We start from the raw sequence: 20222 nt of genomic DNA, 5'->3' as shown, positions 1-20222 counted from the left end.
TCAATAAAAAGATAAAAAAGGTTTTACGCTGGGTCAAGGGACTCTCAGGCGATAGCTGTGGTCGCACTAGTAACACCGTGGGTGTTCCAGTCGGTCTATATATTCCCTCCTCTTCCTCTCAGACCCAAGGGCTGAGAATTGTAATAAACGGAGGAGTGTGAACAATATTCTTTGCTCCGGATTGGCCAAGAAGGACTCGGTACCCGGAACTGCAAGAAATGCTCTCTTAGGACCCATGGCCTCTGCCTCTCAGTCAGGACATGTTGCAACAGGGACCCTGTCTGATCCAAGACTTACCGCGGCTGCGTTGGACGGCATGGCGGTTGAACGCCGGATCCTAGCGGAAAAGGGCATTCCGGATGCAGTTATTCCTACGCTGATAAAGGCTAGGAAAGACGTGACAGCAAGACTTTTTCACTGTATATGGCGAAAATAGGTTGCTTGGTGTGTGGCCGGGAAGGCCCTACAGAGGAATTCCAGGGGGGTCGATTCCTGCACTTCCTACAGTCAGGAGTGACTATGGGCCTAAAATTAGGATCCATAAAGGCCAAGATTTCGGCCCTATCCCTTTTTCTCTCAAAAAGAACTGGCTTCACTGCCTGAAGTTCGGACGTTGTTACAGGGGTGCTGCATATTCAGCCCCTTTTGTGCCTCCAGTGGCACCTTGGGATCTTAACGTGTGTTGGATTCCTAAAATCCCACTGGTTTGAGCCACTTAAGACCGTGGAGCTAAAATATCTCACGTGGAAAGTGGTCATGCTTTTGGCCTTAGCTTGGACTAGGCGTGTGTCAGAATTGGCGGCTTTGTCATGTAAAAGCCCATATCTGATCTTCCATATGGAAAGGGCAGAATGGAGGACTCGTCCCCAATTTCTCCCTAAGGTGGTATCATCGTTTCATTTGAACCAGCCTATTGTGGTGCCTGCGGCTACTAGGGACTTGGAGGATTCCAAGTTGCTGGACGTAGTCCGGGCCCTGAAACGTTACGTTTCCAGGACGGCTAGAGTCAGAAAAACTGACTCGCTATTTATCCTGCATGCACCCAACTAGCTGGGTGCTCCTGCTTCAAAGCAGACTATTGCTCGCTGGATCTGTAGCACCATTCAGCTTGCACATTCTGCGGCTGGACTGCCGCATCCTAAATCAGTAAAGCCCATTCCACGAGGAAGGTGGGCTCTTCTTTGGCGGCTGCCCGAGGGGTCTCGGCTTTACAACTTTGCCGAGCTGCTACTTGGTCGGGTTCAAACACTTTTGCAAAATTCTACAAGTTTGATACCCTGGCTGAGGAGGACCTTGAGTTTGCTCATTCGGTGCTGCAGAGTCATCCGCACTCTCCCGCCCGTTTGGGAGCTTTGGTATAATCCCCATGGTCCTTACGGAGTACCCAGCATCCACTAGGACGTCAGAGAAAATAAGAATTTACTCACCGGTAATTCTATTTCTCGTAGTCCGTAGTGGATGCTGGGAGCCCGTCCCAAGTGCGGACTCTCTGCAATACATGTATATAGTTATTGCTTAACTATAGGGTTTTTGTTCTGAGCCATCTGTTGAATGAGGCTCAGCTATTGTTCATACTGTTAACTGGGTATAGTTATCACGAGTTGTACAGTGTGATTGGTGTGGCTGGTATGAGTCTTACCCTGGATTCCAAATCCTTTCCTAGTAATGTCAGCTCTTCCGGGCACAGTTTCCCTAACTGAGGTCTGGAGGAGGGGCATAGAGGGAGGAGCCAGTGCACACCAGATATAGTACCTAATCTTTCTTTTAAGAGTGCCCAGTCTCCTGCGGAGCCCGTCTATACCCCATGGTCCTTACGGAGTACCCAGCATCCACTACGGACTACGAGAAATAGAATTACCGGTGAGTAAATTCTTATTTTTTCATATACATTATATATAGTCAAAACTCTGGTGTATGCGTTAGTATGACAGAAAAGGTTCTGCCTCACCTCACCGCACGTCACTGTTACACTGCACCTTGGCCATTTTATATATTCTGGTTCAGCCCACAAAATGGATGCCTTCACTATGTGCAGGTGCCATATTCACTGTAAAGGGATTGTTGTGGTTCATAAACAGACACTGCTCCCCACAGAATTCTCTTTCCAACTTTCAACTTATTCACTTTCAAAAGCAGCAATATCACTTATTACAGAGGGAAGCAGTGCTGAACTTCGAAGGGGTGGCTGGGGCCCCCACAGGGCTGTAACTACGGCAGTGCCTGAAGAGGCGCCCAAGTAGAAGTGAGGGAGATATCGCAATCAACATATTTTTCACCAGTAGCCCCACCTTTTGTTCATAAATTGAGTTACTGTATCAAAACACTATGAGACATATTTAACAATTATAGGGTTTTCTACATTATGTGGTAATAACAAATGATAAACTGCCCAAATGTATCAAAACTCACACGCAGGCAGAAGTGTAGCTAGGTGCCATAGTGCCCGGAGCAAGGGCATGTTTTGGTACCCCCCTCCCCTATACTGAATACTGAATTGGGGGCCTAGCCAACATGTGGTGGCATGTTACATTTGAAAAGAAACAATATTTAAAAATCCTAAATTGGTGACAGGGGTGGTTGTGGACCTTGTGGAGCTCATGGCAATCTGAAAATCTCCCGATGCCTCAATTAAAATAATGCCCCAAATGTGACCCCCCACAGACCCAAACCCCCCCTAAACTCTCAGTGAAAATACTGTATCAAAATTGCCCCCCTACACACACACTATTTCATAGTCTCCAATGCCTTAACCCTAGAACTGATATCCCAGACCTGATAATCCCACTATGCTTCAATGAAGATAATGTCCCAGAATTTCCTGAGAAGCAGAGAGAGGTGCTGCAGCAGCCTGAGGGGCAGAGAGAGGTGCTGGAGCAGAGAGAGGTGCTGCAACATCATGTAGAGTGAAGTGCTGCCGCAGCCGGGGCAGAGAGATGCCACAGCAGCCTGGGCAGGACAGAAGTAACCCTGCTGCACAGCTACAAGCAGACAGTGAGACATATAAAGAGGGTGGGCAGAGCTCTGGCATGTGCCGGCTGTCAGTGTCTCCTGCTGTCACCTCTGGCCTGCCCTGTTCCCTACCTAGTATCCGAGTCAGTGTGCGCCCCCTGCTTCTCCTGTTCTGCGGCTGCCAGGACAGTGGCCCGCGGGAAGGGTGTGGGTGGCAGCGCAACCTCTAACTTTTTCGGGCGCCCGGACCTCGCGCTCCTCTGGAGCTACCCTCGCTACACCGCTGCACGCAGGGATATGCGTCAGCAGTTACTTCACTCCACTATCAGTATCCTGGAATGCTACTGACCATGCATGTTTATCCTCTCCCTCAGCCTAACCCTAACCCTTCCCCTGGTGCCTAACCCTAACCCTAAACTTAATCCTAATACTCACCTTGGGCATCCGTCGGCATAATGAGCTTTGGGATTTCTGTGTCAGGATCCTGACTACATCAGATAGACTGCAAGTAATAATAATAATAATAGTTTTATTTATATAGCATTCTTTCTCCAATAGGACTCAAGGCGCTTAACAGATACATAGCATAATATAGTACAGAAAATAATGAAGTATAGAAAAGATTTTCATAATATACAGAAGCATGTAGATACTAAAGGGACATTATGGAAATGCTTGAGTAAACAGGAAAGTCTTGAGTCTACTTTTGAAGGATTCTATAGTTGGTGCCTCTCGCACTGTGCGGGGAAGTGAGTTCCATAGAGTCGGTGCAAGTCCTGTGCAGAATCATCTCTGTCCCCTATCTGGATACTGTACCTGTTCATTTGTCAACACTGTTAATTATCTTTTATGTACAGTTCTTAATTTGAGTTGAGAATATCATCACTTCTTCATTAATTTAATTTTCCTAGTATTAGTGTCATTTTCCCAGTATGCCCAATCTCTAGAAAATTATTTCTATGGATCCCACAGGAAGTTGGACAACTTATAAGTGTAACAATCACACAATGTAATCTTAACATATGGGATTTCAACAAATTAATTTGTAAGTTTAAAGCTATTTTCTTAAATGATGATAATAATTTGCAACCCTTGCTTTCCCCTGGGAATGGATTCTCATTGTTTTTAGTGGTTTGCATGTTTACTTATAGCCACAGCTGATCATTTGGTGTATAATGGACACTATATGACTTCAATTACTAACTCCTGATATCTCCCAAGTGCAATATTTCAGATATATTGTATCAATATGTAGAGAGGCCTTATCTGGCGACTAAATGGATATTCTGAAACAGTGGGAATCTGATTAAATTGAGAACCTGCTTTGAAAACGTTTGATAACACATATGAGGCGACTGAGCGATTGACTTCCACAAATATTTCTGTAGAAATGGCTGAGCACTATTGCAGGGTAAGCCAGATTGCTGTTTATAGATCATTTACACTGAGAAAACATTTTAGGAATTTTCCTTTTCAGAGTTGTAATTCGGAGATTGCAGGGGAAGGGACACAATGGTCCACATGTAATGGCCTTGCCCAAAAACCCCTTTGTGGTATATGACTTTTAAATTATACGGATTTAAATCTTACAGATTTTTTCAATGCTTGCAAAACCCTGTGGAACATACACTAATTGTATATTCCCAAACCTATAAAAATATTACCGCACATGTCATTTTCTGAGCCAAATTGGCTATGGCCGGGGCTACTGAAATAATGTCTTAGTAAAGGTCTACAAAATAAAAGCCACAGCAGCGACTAATGTGTGTCCTCTTACATCCTTGCTGCAGTCATGCTAAATAGCCCTTGAAGGTGCGCCATGCTCTGTGCGCTACAACTTGCGTTACACATAACGTGTGAGTGCCGTATGACTCGGTAGCTTTTCAACGAAAATGCATCTTAGACGCACAGTAATGTAATTCGACATACAAACAGCTTCGGCTGATTAAAATGATATGCAGCATGCAATTGTACTGTGTATACTACCGGGTGGCGCTCCTGGCCCACTGGAAAGGTGGGTAAGTATCCTGCTTTCCCTACACACACACATAAACACACATATACACACACATATATACACAGACATACATATATACACACAGACATACATAAACACATACATATACTCACACATACTGTATACAAAGATATCAGTGGCGTAACTAGAAATTTTTCTCCCCCAAGCCAAAAAATCCTTCGGCGCCCCCCCCCCCCCTCCCATACACCCCGTAATTGCCTGTGGCGCGCGGCGGCAAAAAGTGTGTGTGGCTTTGTCGAAATGGGCGTGGCTTTGCGTGGAGGGCGTGGCATTGCAGGAAAAGACTACCTTATACCCCAGTTTTGCAACCTGCACGCCCAGACGTTAGCCACCACAGGAAAGAAAAATAATCCTGATTCATGCCCCTTACATTATTTGTCATTTTTCCTCCTTATAGTAATGCCCAGTATACATTATTCCACATACTGCAATGGCCCTTAGACATTATTCCACACACAATCAGTGATCGCGCTGAGCCAAAAAAAAAGTGGGTCCCAGGGACCCTTCACTTTTAAAAATTGGGGTCCTACCGGTCTTTTTCTGGGTCCCATCGGAATGAAGGTTCTTATTAATTTTAATCTTGTTTGGACACTACAAAAGTGTTGCAAGATGGGGGGGATGGGGTGACAATGCTGCTGGGCTGTGTAGCATGCAGGACACCCTGCAGCAGAGCTGTAACTAGACATTTTGGTGCCCTTAGGCAGAAAGTGAATTGGTGTTAGACCACTTAGACCACAAAGAACAGGTAGTGCGCGCCGTAGGCGCGCTGCAAAATTTTAGGGGCGTGGCTTCATAGGGAAGGGGCGTGGTCACATAATAGTGTCAATTCACATTACACCACACAGTAGTGGCGCTTATACACATTGCACCAGGTAGAACCTCCTATGCACACTGATCCAGGTAGATCACGTCATACACTTTGCTCCAGGTATAGCACGTCATACACTTTGCACCAGGTACAGCACGTCATACACTTTGCACCAGGTACAGCACGTCATACACTTTGCACCAGGTAGAGCATGTTATCATACACATTGCCGCTAGGTAGAGCACGTTATCATACACAGTGCGCCAGGTAGAACACGTTATACACACTGCGCCAGGTAGAGCACGTTATCATACACATTGCGCCAGGTAGAGCATGTTATCATACACATTGCCGCTAGGTAGAGCAAGTTATCATACACATTGCATCAGGTAGAGCATGTTATCATACACATTGCCGCTAGGTAGAGCACGTTATCATACACATTGCGCCAGGTAGAACACGTTATTATACACAATGCGCCTGGTAGAGCACGTTATAATACACATTGCACTAGGTAGAACACGTTATTATACACAATGCGCCTGGTAGAGCACGTTATTATACACATTGCACTAGGTAGAGCACGTTATCATACACATTGCGCCTGGTAGAGCACGTTATTATACACATTGCACCAGGTAGAGCACGTTATCATACACATTGCGCCAGGTAGAACACGTTATCATACACATTGCGCCAGGTAGAACACGTTATCATACACATTGCGCCAGGTAGAATACGTTATTATACACATTGCGCCAGGTAGAGCACGTTATCATACACATTGCGCCAGGTAGAACATGTTATTATACACATTGCGCCAGGTAGAACACGTTATTATACACATTGCGCCAGGTAGAACACGTTATTATACACAATGCGCCTGGTAGAGCACTGAGGCACATTGCAGTAACCACTCACTTATCACCTCCAGTTGCACGAAGGGGCCGTTTGACACAAGTGGTTCCGCCCCCAGCAGCAACTCACTGACACTCACCATTTTTTCTGACAGCACAGTGCAGTGAGTGCACTGGCACAAGTAGCCAGCCTGCGCCTGTAGTAGCAGCAGCCTGGAGGAGCTCTATGTGAAATCGCAAGCAGAGGCTGTTCTCTGGCAAGAAGGAGCTCGTCCAATCGCTTCCCCTGACGGGCTGGCCACTGCTAAATATACCGATAATCAGTTCCAACTGTGTCAAAGTAGTGGAGCCCCAGGTGCAATGGGAAAGTCAGTGTCACTGCACAGTTGTACTGATATACTGGTATATTTAGCAGTGGCCAGCCCGTCAGGGGAAGCGATCGGAGGAGCTCCTTCTTGCCAGCCTCTGCTTGCGATTTCACAGATAGCTCCTTCATGCTGCGGCGCCGGCTGGCTACTTGTGCCAGTACACTCACTGCACTGTGCTGTCAGAAAAATGGTGTCAGTGAGGCCCTGACACTCTGAGCGGCCTCACATTGCACACACGGAGCTTGCAGCCCCCGGACATCCCGCATCTGCACCAGCTACTCCAGTTGAAGCGGGGCGATGCAGCACTGTCTACTGCTTACCTACAGCGGGAGCTGCGCAGCCCGGACGGCTCCTGCTGGAAGGTAGTTGTCGGGTCTCGGTGGGGCGTTGAGCGGGTCCCGGGTAGGGGGGTGGCGGCGGGCAGATCCGGAGCTGTACTCCCAGTCGCAGAGGAGGGTGCTGGCGGCAGAGCGGCAGTGGAGCCGGATGAGCGGGGCCAGTCTGTCAGCCCTGCAGCACAGATTCATGTGCTGGCGGGGAGCAGGATTCAAAGCGGGAGATGCTGCAGGCTGTGATTGGATGGAGACTACAGGAGGTGATTGGCCGAGGAAACAGCCAGTCACCTCCTGCATTCCGCTGACAGGCTTAACACATGCAAACACATATTCAGATGAGCGCGTCCTGTGGGACCCGCTCATCTTCTAAATGTGAGTCCCGGGTGGCTGTTTCTGGGTAAAATACGCGCCATGGCGCGTTTTTGCGATCACTGACAATAATGCACATGACACAATATGCACACACCGTAATGCCCCCTACATATTATGCCACACACCGTAATGCCCCCAACACATTATGCCACACACCGTAATGCCCCCGACACATTATGCCACACACCGTAATGCCTGTGACACATTATGACAGGAATCGCAAAGCCAGTTATACATTATGCTACACACTGCAATGCCCCTGATACATTATAGCACACACAATGTCTGTGACACAGTATGACACACACCACAATGATCCTGAGACATTATACCACATACCACAATGCCCGTGATATAGTATACAACACACCGTAATGCCTGATACATTATGACACACACCGCAATGTCCGTGATACATTATGCCACACACCGTAATGCCCATTACACATTAAGTTCTACAGTAAGGCTTCCAATTACTTTTAAATTACCTCCTCGTTGCCAGGGGTTTCATGCTCTTGGTTCCATGCACGGTGCCAGGGGTTTTCATGCTCAGGGTGTCATGCTCGTTGCCAGGGGTTTCATGCACTGGGTGTCCTGCTCGTTGCTAGGGGGTAGTGCTTGTTGCTAGGGCCGTGCTCCCAGTGCCACATATGCTCCCAGTGCCAGATATTCCCCCACAGTGCCAGGTATATGCACCCAGTGCCAGATATTCCCCCACAGTGCCAGGTATATGCACCCAGTGCCAGATATTCCCCCACAGTGCCAGGTATATGCCCCCCCCCCCCCAGTGCCAGATATTCCCCCACAGTGCCTGCTTCCCCCCCAGTGCCAGATATTCCCCCCCAGTGCCAGGTATATGCCCCCAGTGCCAGATATCCCCCCCTCCAGTGCCAGGTATATGCCCCCAGTGCCAGGTATATGACCCCCCAGTGCCAGATATTCCCCCCCCCCCAGTGCCAGGTATATGCCCCCAGTGCCAGATATTCCCCCACAGTGCCAGGCATATGCCCCCAGTGCCAGATATTCCCTCCCAGTGCCTGCTTCCCCCCCCAGTGCCAGGTATATGCCCCCCCAGTCACGGGTATATGCCCCCAGTGCCGGGTATATGCCCCCCCAGTGCCAGGTATATTCCCCCAGTGCCAGGTATATGCCCCCCCAGTGCCAGGTATATGCCCCCAGTGCCAGGTATATGCCCCCCCAGTGCCAGATATTCTCCCAGTGCCAGGTATATGCCCCCAGTGCCAGGTATATGCCCCCAGTGCCAGGTACATGCCCCCCCAGTGCCAGTTATATGCCCCCAGTGCCAGGTATATGCCCCCAGTGCCAGATATTCCCCCCCAGTGCCTGCTTCCCCCCCAGTGCCAGGTATATGCCCCCAGTGCCGGGTATATGCCCCCCCAGTGCCAGGTATATGCCCCCAGTGCCGGGTATATGCCCCCCCAGTGCCGGGTATATGCCCCCAGTGCCAGGTACATGCCCCCAGTGCCAGATATTCCCCCCTAGTGCCTGCTTCCCCCCCAGTGCCAGGTATATGCCTCCAGTGCCGGGTATATGCCCCCCCAGTGCCAGGTATATGCCCCCCAGTGCCGGGTATATGCCCCCAGTGCCAGGTACATGCCCCCAGTGCCGGGTATATGCCCCCCCAGTGCCAGGTATATGCCCCCAGTGCCAGGTATATGCCCCTAGTGCCAGGTACATGCCCTCAGTGCCAGGTATATGCCCCCCCAGTGCCAGGTATATGTCCCCAGTGCCGGGTATATGCCCCACAGCCTGCTCCTCCGGCCCCCCCCTATGTGTTGGAGGGACACGAGCGCATCGCGCGTCTCTCCTGTGTCCCTCCTGGCTCTCCCCCAGCTGTCTAATAAAGGAAGTGCCGTTCGTGAGCCAATCAGAGCTCACGAACGGCACTTGCTTCCTTAGACCGGCCGGGGGAGAGCCAGGAGGGACACAGGAGAGACGCGCGATGCGCTCGTGTCCCTCCAACACATTGGGGGGGGGGGGAGCAGGGGGAGCAGGGGGAGCAGGGGGAGCAGGCACCGCAGCAAGGAGGGAGAGGAGATCGCAGATTGACATGCGGACGCTCGTCCGCATGTCAATCTGTTCTAAATCAGTGGCGCCCCCGCAGCCCCTCGCCCCCAAGCCACCGCGAGGACTGCGGGGGCAGTAGTTACGCCACTGAAAGATATATATATATATATATACATACAAACTGGTGGTCTTCTAGAGAGGGGTATGCATCCTTCCACTCTCAATCCATAAAGAACCAGGCGGCACTCAAGAGGACTTGTGCATAATGAAGTGTAATAAGCAAATTAATCAAAAAGGTGGCATAACTTGCAATTAGGGCATACCACTTTCTTTATTGTCATACCACAATTCTTTTGTGGGGAATTTTGTATGTGCCTTCACCACAATTCTTGTGTTTTGTTTCAATTTTCATCCAAGAGCAATGTGTGATATACTGTTGGGTTACATTGAAGGACTTGATTATCATTCCTTCTATACCTCTTTTGGACCCACTTATCAATTCTGTCTCAACTTGCTCAAGCAGTAGCTATCCCTATACGCTGATAGGTATCTACTTGACTCTCTACAGTCATACCATGCTGGACATGCCCGATCTCGTCTGATCTTGGAAGCCAATCAGCATTGGGCCAGGTTAATACCAGAAAGGGTGACCCTCTGGGAATACTGGGTACTGGAGTATTAAGGAACATACCTTCCGCTGATTAGTAAATTCCACCGCAAGTATTCATTGCAGTATACTTACCTATGCTTACTATTCTAGTAAGAGTCCGGATTTGTAAAAGCCGGTTTTTCTTGATTCTCTCTTTGAATGTACAGGTATATATTAATTCATAAGTTGATAGAGAAAACAAGAATTTTCAAACTTTCGCTTTTGATTAACGTTAAATATCAATACTCGCTTAAAATCCAGTGGGTATGCAGACAAATTTTATGCCACCTACTTCACATCAAGTGAGTGACATATCGCCATATTGCTATTTAATACTTTTTTTTTAATTAATTTTGCTGATATATACAGCAACATTTTTGTATATTGTTTATTTCGTCTGTTTAGAATATTAAAAGTTAAGTTTTATTCTAACACTTATATTGTACAAATATCATAATTTCATCAATCAGTCAATTAATACAAAGTGTGCCCCAGAGAGACACAAAAACAGTCCTTCTTTTGCTTCTCTGCAAAACAACCCTTTAATAGTTTGTTCTGAACTAATGTCCGGGAGCACCGCCAACTCTGCTCTACCTTAAAAGCCTTATAGGCGTAGTCGGTAGCTTCATGTTGGTTACTATTCTTGCCTCATATGGTATAAAAATTGTATGACATTTATTTATTTTACAATCTGGTCCAGTGCAGATTCCAAAAAACCCCACCCACTACACAGTAAATCTCACCAAGAGGGCAGCAGAAGAGCAGCTCCTTGTTCCAGCATGGAGGGGCGGAGCTTCTATATGATTGACAGGCTGGACCTCCGTGGGTAGAAGGAAAGGACTGAAGAAAGGGAAGGGGTGGCAACTACACTGCCTGCATGTTCCAGATCACTGAATGCAGATCCCTGACAGCCAGGAAAGTTCTACTGACAAGCCTTCAAACCTCCCCTCTTCCCTAACAACACACCACACTGCACTGCACTGGACTCTCTGCACTGTGCAATCAGTGATATGCAACATGCAGGCAGTGTGGTGGCCACCCCTTCCCTCTCTTCTAGTCATCTCCTCCTACCCCTGCCCGAGATCCGGCTCTCAGCTGTGCAGTGAGCCAACGCCTTCTGTCCCCAGCTGCGCCTGGAGCTCGAGCTCCAGTTACTCCACCCTCCCTACTCCCCTGTTTGTGAGTGTAGGGAATTTAGATTATATAATCTCATGAATCTCACGTCTAAATAGAGGTGTGGGGCCAAAATAATGCTTCATATTGAAAATATGTTATCATATAATTCAGGGGCACCACAAACTTTTGGTTGCATAAATAGGAATGGCTGGGTATATACTTGGGTCACTTTATGGCACTTTAAAAAAAACTTCAAATAAAAAACTGATTACTCCCACTTGAAGCCTAAAAACACTTGTCCCGCTCATAAAGCACCCTGATATACTTGTTCGGGATGCAACTAAAATGCTGGCTGTCAGGATCGAGGCATTCAGGATACTGATGCTAAAATCCCGCCAGCCGACAATGCCGCCAGCCGGAATCCCAGCACACCAAGGCTATTCCCACTCGTGGGTCTCCACGACACCCATATAGGGAAATTTACTAAGCTCCCGATTTTGACTGAGATGATGTTTTTTCTTAAAAGTGTCATCTCGGGAATTTACTAAACTCAAATCACGGCAGTGATGAGGGCATTCGTATTTTTATTACGGCTGTGTAGTAAAAATACGAATGAATACACCTTCGGTCAAACGCGGCTGTTTAGATCTAGAACTCGGTCATTTATTAAGCATTCGTATTTGAAATCTCAACCGTGAAAATGGATTTGCGGCCGCAAAAAATTACTAATCGTACAAAAAGCCTAAAAAAAAGTAGACCTGCTTTTGAGAAGCGTGTTTACATGTGTTGTCAATTCTACATTAGTCACACCTGACTTTTTGGACCTTTAAAAGGGGCCCAAGCACATTTTTCACCACTCTCAATCTGAAATGGCTGCTACTGTGTGTAGTACTGCTGTCTTGTTTGCTGGGGGATACCTGACACTGCTCCATGAGGCTACAATAAACCCTGGCCAGGAAAATCAACAGGGTAAGCAGGTTGTACATGTTCCGCATAGGCTGGCCATGGCTTGTTTTTTTTGTGTGACTTTAAACGATAACAAAATTGCTGATGACCATGTTATACATAGAGATGTGCACCGGAAATTTTCGGGTTTTGTGTTTTGGTTTTGGGTTCGGTTCCGTGGCCGTGTTTTGGGTTCGAACGCGTTTTGGCAAAACCTCACCGAATTTTTTTTGTCGGATTCGGGTGTGTTTTGGATTCGGGTGTTTTCAAAAAACCCTAAAAAACAGCTTAAATCATAGAATTTGGGGGTCATTTTGATCCCAAAGTATTATTAACCTCAATAACCATAATTTCCACTCATTTTCAGTCTATTCTGAACACCTCACACCTCACAATATTATTTTTAGTCCTAAAATTTGCACCGAGGTCGCTGGATGACTAAGCTCAGCGACCCAAGTGGCCGACACAAACACCTGGCCCATCTAGGAGTGGCACTGCAGTGTCAGGCCGGATGGCCCTTCCAAAAAATACTCCCCAAACAGCACATGACGCAAAGAAGAAAAAAAAGAGGCGCAATGAGGTAGCTGTGTGACTAAGATAAGCGACCCTAGTGGCCGACACAAACACCTGGCCCATCTAGGAGTGGCACTGCAGTGTCACGCAGGATGGCCCTTCCAAAAAACACTCCCCAAACAGCACATGACGCAAAGAAAAAAAGAGGCGCAATGAGGTAGCTGTGTGAGTAAGCTAAGCGACCCTAGTGGCCGACACAAACACCTGGCCCATCTAGGAGTGGCACTGCAGTGTCAGGCTGGATGGCCCTTCCAAAAAATACTCCCCAAACAGCACATGACGCAAAGAAGAAAAAAATGAGGCGCAATGAGGTAGCTGTGTGACTAAGATAAGTGACCCTAGTGGCCGACACAAACACCTGGCCCATCTAGGAGTGGCACTGCAGTGTCACGCAGGATGGCCCTTCCAAAAAACACTCCCCAAACAGCACATGACGCAAAGAAAAATGAAAGAAAAAAGAGGTGCAAGATGGAATTGTCCTTGGGCCCTCCCACCCACCCTTATGTTGTATAAACAGGACATGCACACTTTAACCAACCCATCATTTCAGTGACAGGGTCTGCCACACGACTGTGACTGAAATGACGGGTTGGTTTGGACCCCCAACAAAAAAGAAGCAATTAATCTCTCCTTGCACAAACTGGCTCTACAGAGGCAAGATGTCCACCTCATCATCATCCTCCGATTCATCACCGTGTACATCCCCCTCCTCACAGATTATCAATTCGTCCCCACTGGAATCCACCATCACAGCTCCCTGTGTACTTTGTGGAGGCAATTGCTGCTGGTGAATGTCTCCATGGAGGAATTGATTATAATTCATTTTAATGAACATCATCTTCTCCACATTTTCTGGAAGTAACCTCGTACGCCGATTGCTGACAAGGTGAGCGGCGGCACTAAACACTCTTTCGGAGTACACACTTGTGGGAGGGCAACTTAGGTAGAATAAAGCCAGTTTGTGCAAGGGCCTCCAAATTGCCTCTTTTTCCTGCCAGTATACGTACGGACTGTCTGACGTGCCTACGTGGATACGGTCACTCATATAATCCTCCACCATTCTTTCAATGGTGAGAGAATCATATGCAGTGACAGTAGACGACATGTCCGTAATCGTTGTCAGGTCCTTCAGTCCGGACCAGATGTCAGCATCAGCAGTCGCTCCAGACTGCCCTGCATCACCGCCAGCGGGTGGGCTCGGAATTCTGAGCCTTTTCCTCGCACCCCCAGTTGCGGGAGAATGTGAAGGAGGAGATGTTGACAGGTCGCGTTCCGCTTGACTTGACAATTTTCTCACCAGCAGTTCTTTGAACCCCTGCAGACTTGTGTCTGCCGGAAAGAGAGATACAACGTAGGTTTTAAATCTAGGATCGAGCACGTGGCCAAAATGTAGTGCTCTGATTTCAACAGATTGACCACCCGTGAATCCTTGTTAAGCGAATTAAGGGCTCCATCCACAAGTCCCACATGCCTAGCGGAATCGCTCAGTGTTAGCTCCTCCTTCAATGTCTCCAGCTTCTTCTGCAAAAGCCTGATGAGGGGAATGACCTGACTCAGGCTGGCAGTGTCTGAACTGACTTCACGTGTGGCAAGTTCAAAAGGTTGCAGAACCTTGCACAACGTTGAAATCATTCTCCACTGCGCTTGAGACAGGTGCATTCCACCTCCCCTATCGTGGTCAGTTGTATAGGCTTGAATGGCCTTTTGCTGCTCCTCCAACCTCTGAAGCATATAGAGGGTTGAATTCCACCTCGTTACCACTTCTTGCTTCAGATGATGGCAGGGCAGGTTCAGGCGTTTTTGGTGTTGCTCCAGTCTTCTGTACGTGGTGCCTGTACGCCGAAAGTGTCCCGCAATTCTTCTGGCCACCAACAGCATCTCTTGCACGCCCCTCTCGTTTTTTAAATAATTCTGCACCACCAAATTCAAGGTATGTGCAAAACATGGGACGTGCTGGAATTTGCCCATATTTAATGCACACACAATATTGCTGGCGTTGTCCGATGCCACAAATCCACAGGAGAGTCCAATTGGGGTAAGCCATTCTGCGATGATCTTCCTCAGTTGCCGTAAGAGGTTTTTAGCTGTGTGCGTATTCTGGAAAGCGGTGATACAAAGCGTAGCCTGCCTAGGAAAGAGTTGGCGTTTGCGAGATGCTGCTACTGGTGCCGCCGCTGCTGTTCTTGCGGCGGGAGTCAATACATCTACCCAGTGGGCTGTCACAGTCATATAGTCCTCAGTCTGCCCTGCTCCACTTGTCCACATGTCCGTGGTTAAGTGGACATTGGGTACAACTGCATTTTTTAGGACACTGGTGAGTCTTTTTCTGAGGTCTGTGTACATTTTCGGTATCGCCTGCCTAGAGAAATGGAACCTAGATGGTATTTGGTACCGGGGACACAGTACCTCAATCAAGTCTATAGTTGGCTCTGCAGTAATGATGGATACCGGAACCACGTTTCTCACCGCCCAGGATGCCAAGGCCTCAGTTATCCGCTTTGCAGCAGGATGACTGCTGTGATATTTCATCTTCCTCGCAAAGGACTGTTGGACAGTCAATTGCTTGGTGGAAGTAGTAAAAGTGGTCTTACGACTTCCCCTCTGGGATGACCATCGACTCCCAGCAGCAACAACAGCAGCGCCAGCAGCAGTAGGCGTTACACTCAAGGATGTATCGGAGGAATCCCAGGCAGGAGAGGACTCGTCAGAATTGCCAGTGACATGGCCTGCAGGACTATTGGCATTCCTGGGGAAGGAGTAAATTGACACTGAGGGAGTTGGTGGGGTGGTTTGCGTGAGCTTGGTTACAAGAGGAAGGGATTTACTGGTCAGTGGACTGCTTCCGCTGTCGCCCAAAGTTTTTGAACTTGTCACTGACTTATGATGAATGCGCTGCAGGTGACGTATAAGGGAGGATTTTCCGAGGTGGTTAACGTCCTTACCCCTACTTATTACAGCTTGACAAAGGCAACACACGGCTTGACACCTGTTGTCCGCATTTCTGTTGAAATACTTCCACACCGAAGAGCTGATTTTTTTGGTATTTTCACCAGGCATGTCAATGGCCATATTCCTCCCACGGACAACAGGTGTCTCCCCGGGTGCCTGACTTAAACAAACCACCTCACCATCAGAATCCTCCTTGTCAATTTCCTCCCCAGCGCCAGCAACACCCATATCCTCCTCATCCTGGTGTACTTCAACACTGACATCTTCAATCTGACTATCAGGAACTGGACTGCGGGTGCTCCTTCCAGCACTTGCAGGGGGCGTGCAAATGGTGGAAGGCGCATGCTCTTCACGTCCAGTGTTGGGAAGGTCAGGCATCGCAACCGACACAATTGGACTCTCCTTGTGGATTTGTGATTTCGAAGAACGCACAGTTCTTTGCTGTGCTTTTGCCAGCTTAGGTCTTTTCATTTTTCTAGCGAGAGGCTGAGTGCTTCCATCCTCATGTGAAGCTGAACCACTAGCCATGAACATAGGCCAGGGCCTCAGCCGTTCCTTGCCACTCCGTGTGGTAAATGGCATATTGGCAAGTTTACGCTTCTCCTCCGACAATTTTATTTTAGATTTTTGAGTCCTTTTTTTACTGATATTTTGTGTTTTGGATTTTACATGCTCTGTACTATGACATTGGGCATCGGCCTTGGCAGACGACGTTGATGGAATTTCATCGTCACGGCCATGACTAGTGGCAGCAGCTTCAGCACGAGGTGGAAGTGGATCTTGATCTTTCCCTATTTTTGGAACCTCAACATTTTTGTTCTCCATATTTTAATAGGCACAACTAAAAGGCACCTCAGGTAAACAATGGAGATGGATGGATACTAGTATACTTATGGATGACGAGTGACTGACGACACAGAGGTAGCTACAGCCGTGGACTACCGTACTGCGTCTGCTAATATAGAGATGATAATGATATAAAAAATATATATATATCACTACTGCAGGTATATATAATATAATGACGGACCTGCTGGACACTGTCAGCAGACTCCTAAACTACTAGTATGAAGAAGATAGGAAAAAAAAACCCACCACAGGTAGGTATACAATTATGGACGAGCACTGACGACACAGAGGTAGCCACAGCCGTGGACTACCGTACTGCGTCTGCTAGTATAGAGATGATAATGATATAAAAAATATATATATATCACTACTGCAGGTATATATAATATAATGACGGACCTGCTGGACACTGTCAGCAGACTCCTAAACTACTAGTATGAAGAAGATAGGAAAAAAAAAACCACCACAGGTAGGTATACAATTATGGACGAGCACTGACGACACAGAGGTAGCCACAGCCGTGGACTACCGTACTGCGTCTGCTAGTATAGAGATGATAAAGATGATATAAAAAATATATATATATCACTACTGCAGGTATATATAATATAATGACGGACCTGCTGGACACTGTCAGCAGACTCCTAAACTACTAGTATGAAGAAGATAGAAAAAAAAACCCCACCACAGGTAGGTATACAATTATGGACGAGCACTGACGACACAGAGGTAGCTACAGCCGTGGACTACCTTACTGCGTCTGCTAGTATAGAGATGATAATGATATAAAAAATATATATATATCACTACGGCAGGTATATATAATATAATGACGGACCTGCTGGACACTGTCAGCAGACTCCTAAACTACTAGTATGAAGAAGATAGAAAAAAAAACCCCACCACAGGTAGGTATACAATCATGGACGAGCACTGACGACACAGAGGTAGCCACAGCCGTGGACTACCGTACTGCGTCTGCTAATATAGAGATGATAAAGATGATAGAGATGAACAAAAAAAATATAACACTACTGCAGGTAAATATTTATATAATATAATGAATGACGGACCTGCTGGACACTGTCAGCAGAATGCGTTTATAGAATAAAAAAAAAAAACACCACTGGAGTGTTTAACTTTTTCAGGCAGACAATATACTGGTGGTCACTGGTCAGTCACACTGGCAGCAAAAGTGTGCACTGTACTCCTGCTATAACTGCACCCCAGTCTCCCCCACAATTCAGCTGTGTGAGCAGTGAGCACTCAGCACAGTCAGATATACATAGATGATATTATCATGCAGCACACTGAGGCTGAGCACAGATATGGTATGTGACTGTGTATCGTTTTTTTTCAGGCAGAGAACGGATTATATTAAATAATAAAGTGGTCAGTCACTAGTAACTAACTATCAGCAAAACTCTGCACTCTGAGTACTCCTAATGCTCCCCAAAATTACTAAGTAATCAACTCAAGTGTCTCTATCTATTCTAATGGAGAGGACGCCAGCCAAGTCCTCTCCCTATCAATCTCAATGCACGTGTGAAAATGGCGGCGACGCGCGGCTCCTTATATAGAATCCGAGTCTCGCGATAGAATACGAGCCTCGCGAGAATCCGACAGCGGGATGATGACGTTCGGGCGCGCTCGGGTTAGCCGAGCAAGGCGGGAAGATCCGAGTCTGCCTCGGACCCGTGTAAAAAGGCTGAAGTTCGGGGGGGTTCGGATTCCGAGGAACCGAACCCGCTCATCTCTAGTTATACAGATGCTCAGACTAAATGTAATTATTTTTTTCCCTCTGCATGACCTTGTCAAACTGACCCTAGACCCTGAGACAGTACGCTCTCGCTCTGTCTCAGGCCTGCCCAAACTCCTGCCTGTGTTGCACTTTATGGCTACCGGCAGCTTCCAGCCTGTGACTGGCAATGTAATTAGTATCTCACAGGCCACCTTTTAAAAATATTTAATTCAGGTGAGTTAAAACATACATACACGTCTATGTCTAAGTGGAGCTTCTGTAATGTAATAGAAAACAGTATTGTATTGATTACAGGTCATGACACTCACCTTTAATTTTTGAAGGGCCACTCAGGTTTTGGATGTCTTGGATGGCTACATAGATGCCTCTCTCTGCTTCCCTACCCAGGAGTCGCAGTGTTATGCAGTCAGGGTAGCTTTATCTAATCTTGCGGCCATGGACAATGTGCTGGGTGACATAGCTTACACACATGTTGAGTTGAGTACACCTAGGGGCAGGCAATATATTTCTAACAATCCACATCTGGCCCAAGACACTAATGTGCATGTGGTTTGTGGAGCTAATTAAACAATACACATATTGCGTGTTCACAATTTATTAATTTTAACACACAACTTTTTGCGACCAATCTAAAAGAAAAAACACTGTAATGGTCTATATATTCTGACCGAACATTATTAATGTTTTTTTCTTTGTGTGCTGGGTGCCGAGGATTGTGCTGGCTCGTTGGTGCGGGTTCGACTTGAGCGTCGGACTGGGGAATGAACTGGGGTGTGGCTTGGTGTCGTTGTCCCAGAACTAGATGTGGCATGGTGTGATGCCAACACACTAAGGCTTTGGCTTAGATTGTTCAAGCTTGCTGTGAGCTGAGTGTTAGCGGCAGTGTTGTTAGCTATCATGCGTGAGAGGTTGTCGTTGATCATTTGGTTGTGTTGTATTATCTGTATAAGTGATTGTTGCTGCCGCTGCTGATCATCCAAGATGCGTTGGAGGTTTGACTGCATTTGGGTGTTGTCTGCCCTCATCTGTTCCAAGGAGTTCGCAATTCGGGCCACCTGCACTATAAGTCTGCCTGAGTTGCGACTCAGTCTAGGCAAATGATGGGGCAGACTTGACAGGTATTGGCTGTGGGTGTTGAGGCTTGCGCAGTATTGCGCCTGTTGTGACGACCAACGGCTCCAAAACTCAGGGCCCATTTGTGTGTCAACTTGTGTTGTGGTCAATTGTGGGCTGTGGGATGTTTGGGGTGGTTGGGGTATGTCCTGCGGCGTGGTTGTCTGAGTCGGATTGATGGGCTGCAGGTGGAGTGTGAAGGTCTCCTGGTCACGTTCCTGCTGGGCATCCTCGGTGATGATGCCTGGGTCTGTATGGGGTTGAAGATAGCCACTATTTAGTAAATATGTAGCATTGGTCTTACTATAGCTTTACCTCAACATGCATTACTTCTTAATATTAATGTTGTAATTGCTAAATAGATTGTGGCATAAACTTAACTATGTAGCTCACCTTTTTTTAAATATGTGGCTTCTAACGCTCACTACTCATTTGTTGTTTTTTTTGGGGGGTATAGTAGGATTCTGAGCCATAATTAATGTTTAAACACGAAGAACTCTAACAAATACAA

At 47.2% G+C, this 20222-nt stretch overlaps 1 protein-coding gene and 1 pseudogene across 2 annotated transcripts in view; one reads left to right on the top strand and one right to left on the bottom strand.

The window, feature by feature from the left end:
- The window catches only part of IL1RAPL2 (interleukin 1 receptor accessory protein like 2), a 1679520-nt gene that overhangs the window by 743173 nt on the left and 916125 nt on the right, over positions 1 to 20222 (bottom strand). The gene's annotated exons all lie outside the window — the stretch shown is intronic.
- On the top strand, positions 10316 to 10434 carry LOC134952850 (5S ribosomal RNA; annotated as a pseudogene).

The sequence above is a fragment of the Pseudophryne corroboree genome, chromosome 8, assembly GCF_028390025.1.
Source record: "Pseudophryne corroboree isolate aPseCor3 chromosome 8, aPseCor3.hap2, whole genome shotgun sequence".
Lineage (NCBI taxonomy): Eukaryota > Metazoa > Chordata > Amphibia > Anura > Myobatrachidae > Pseudophryne > Pseudophryne corroboree.
The sequence above is the reverse complement of the archived record's forward strand: the minus strand, read 5'-3'. Positions and strand labels throughout refer to the sequence as shown.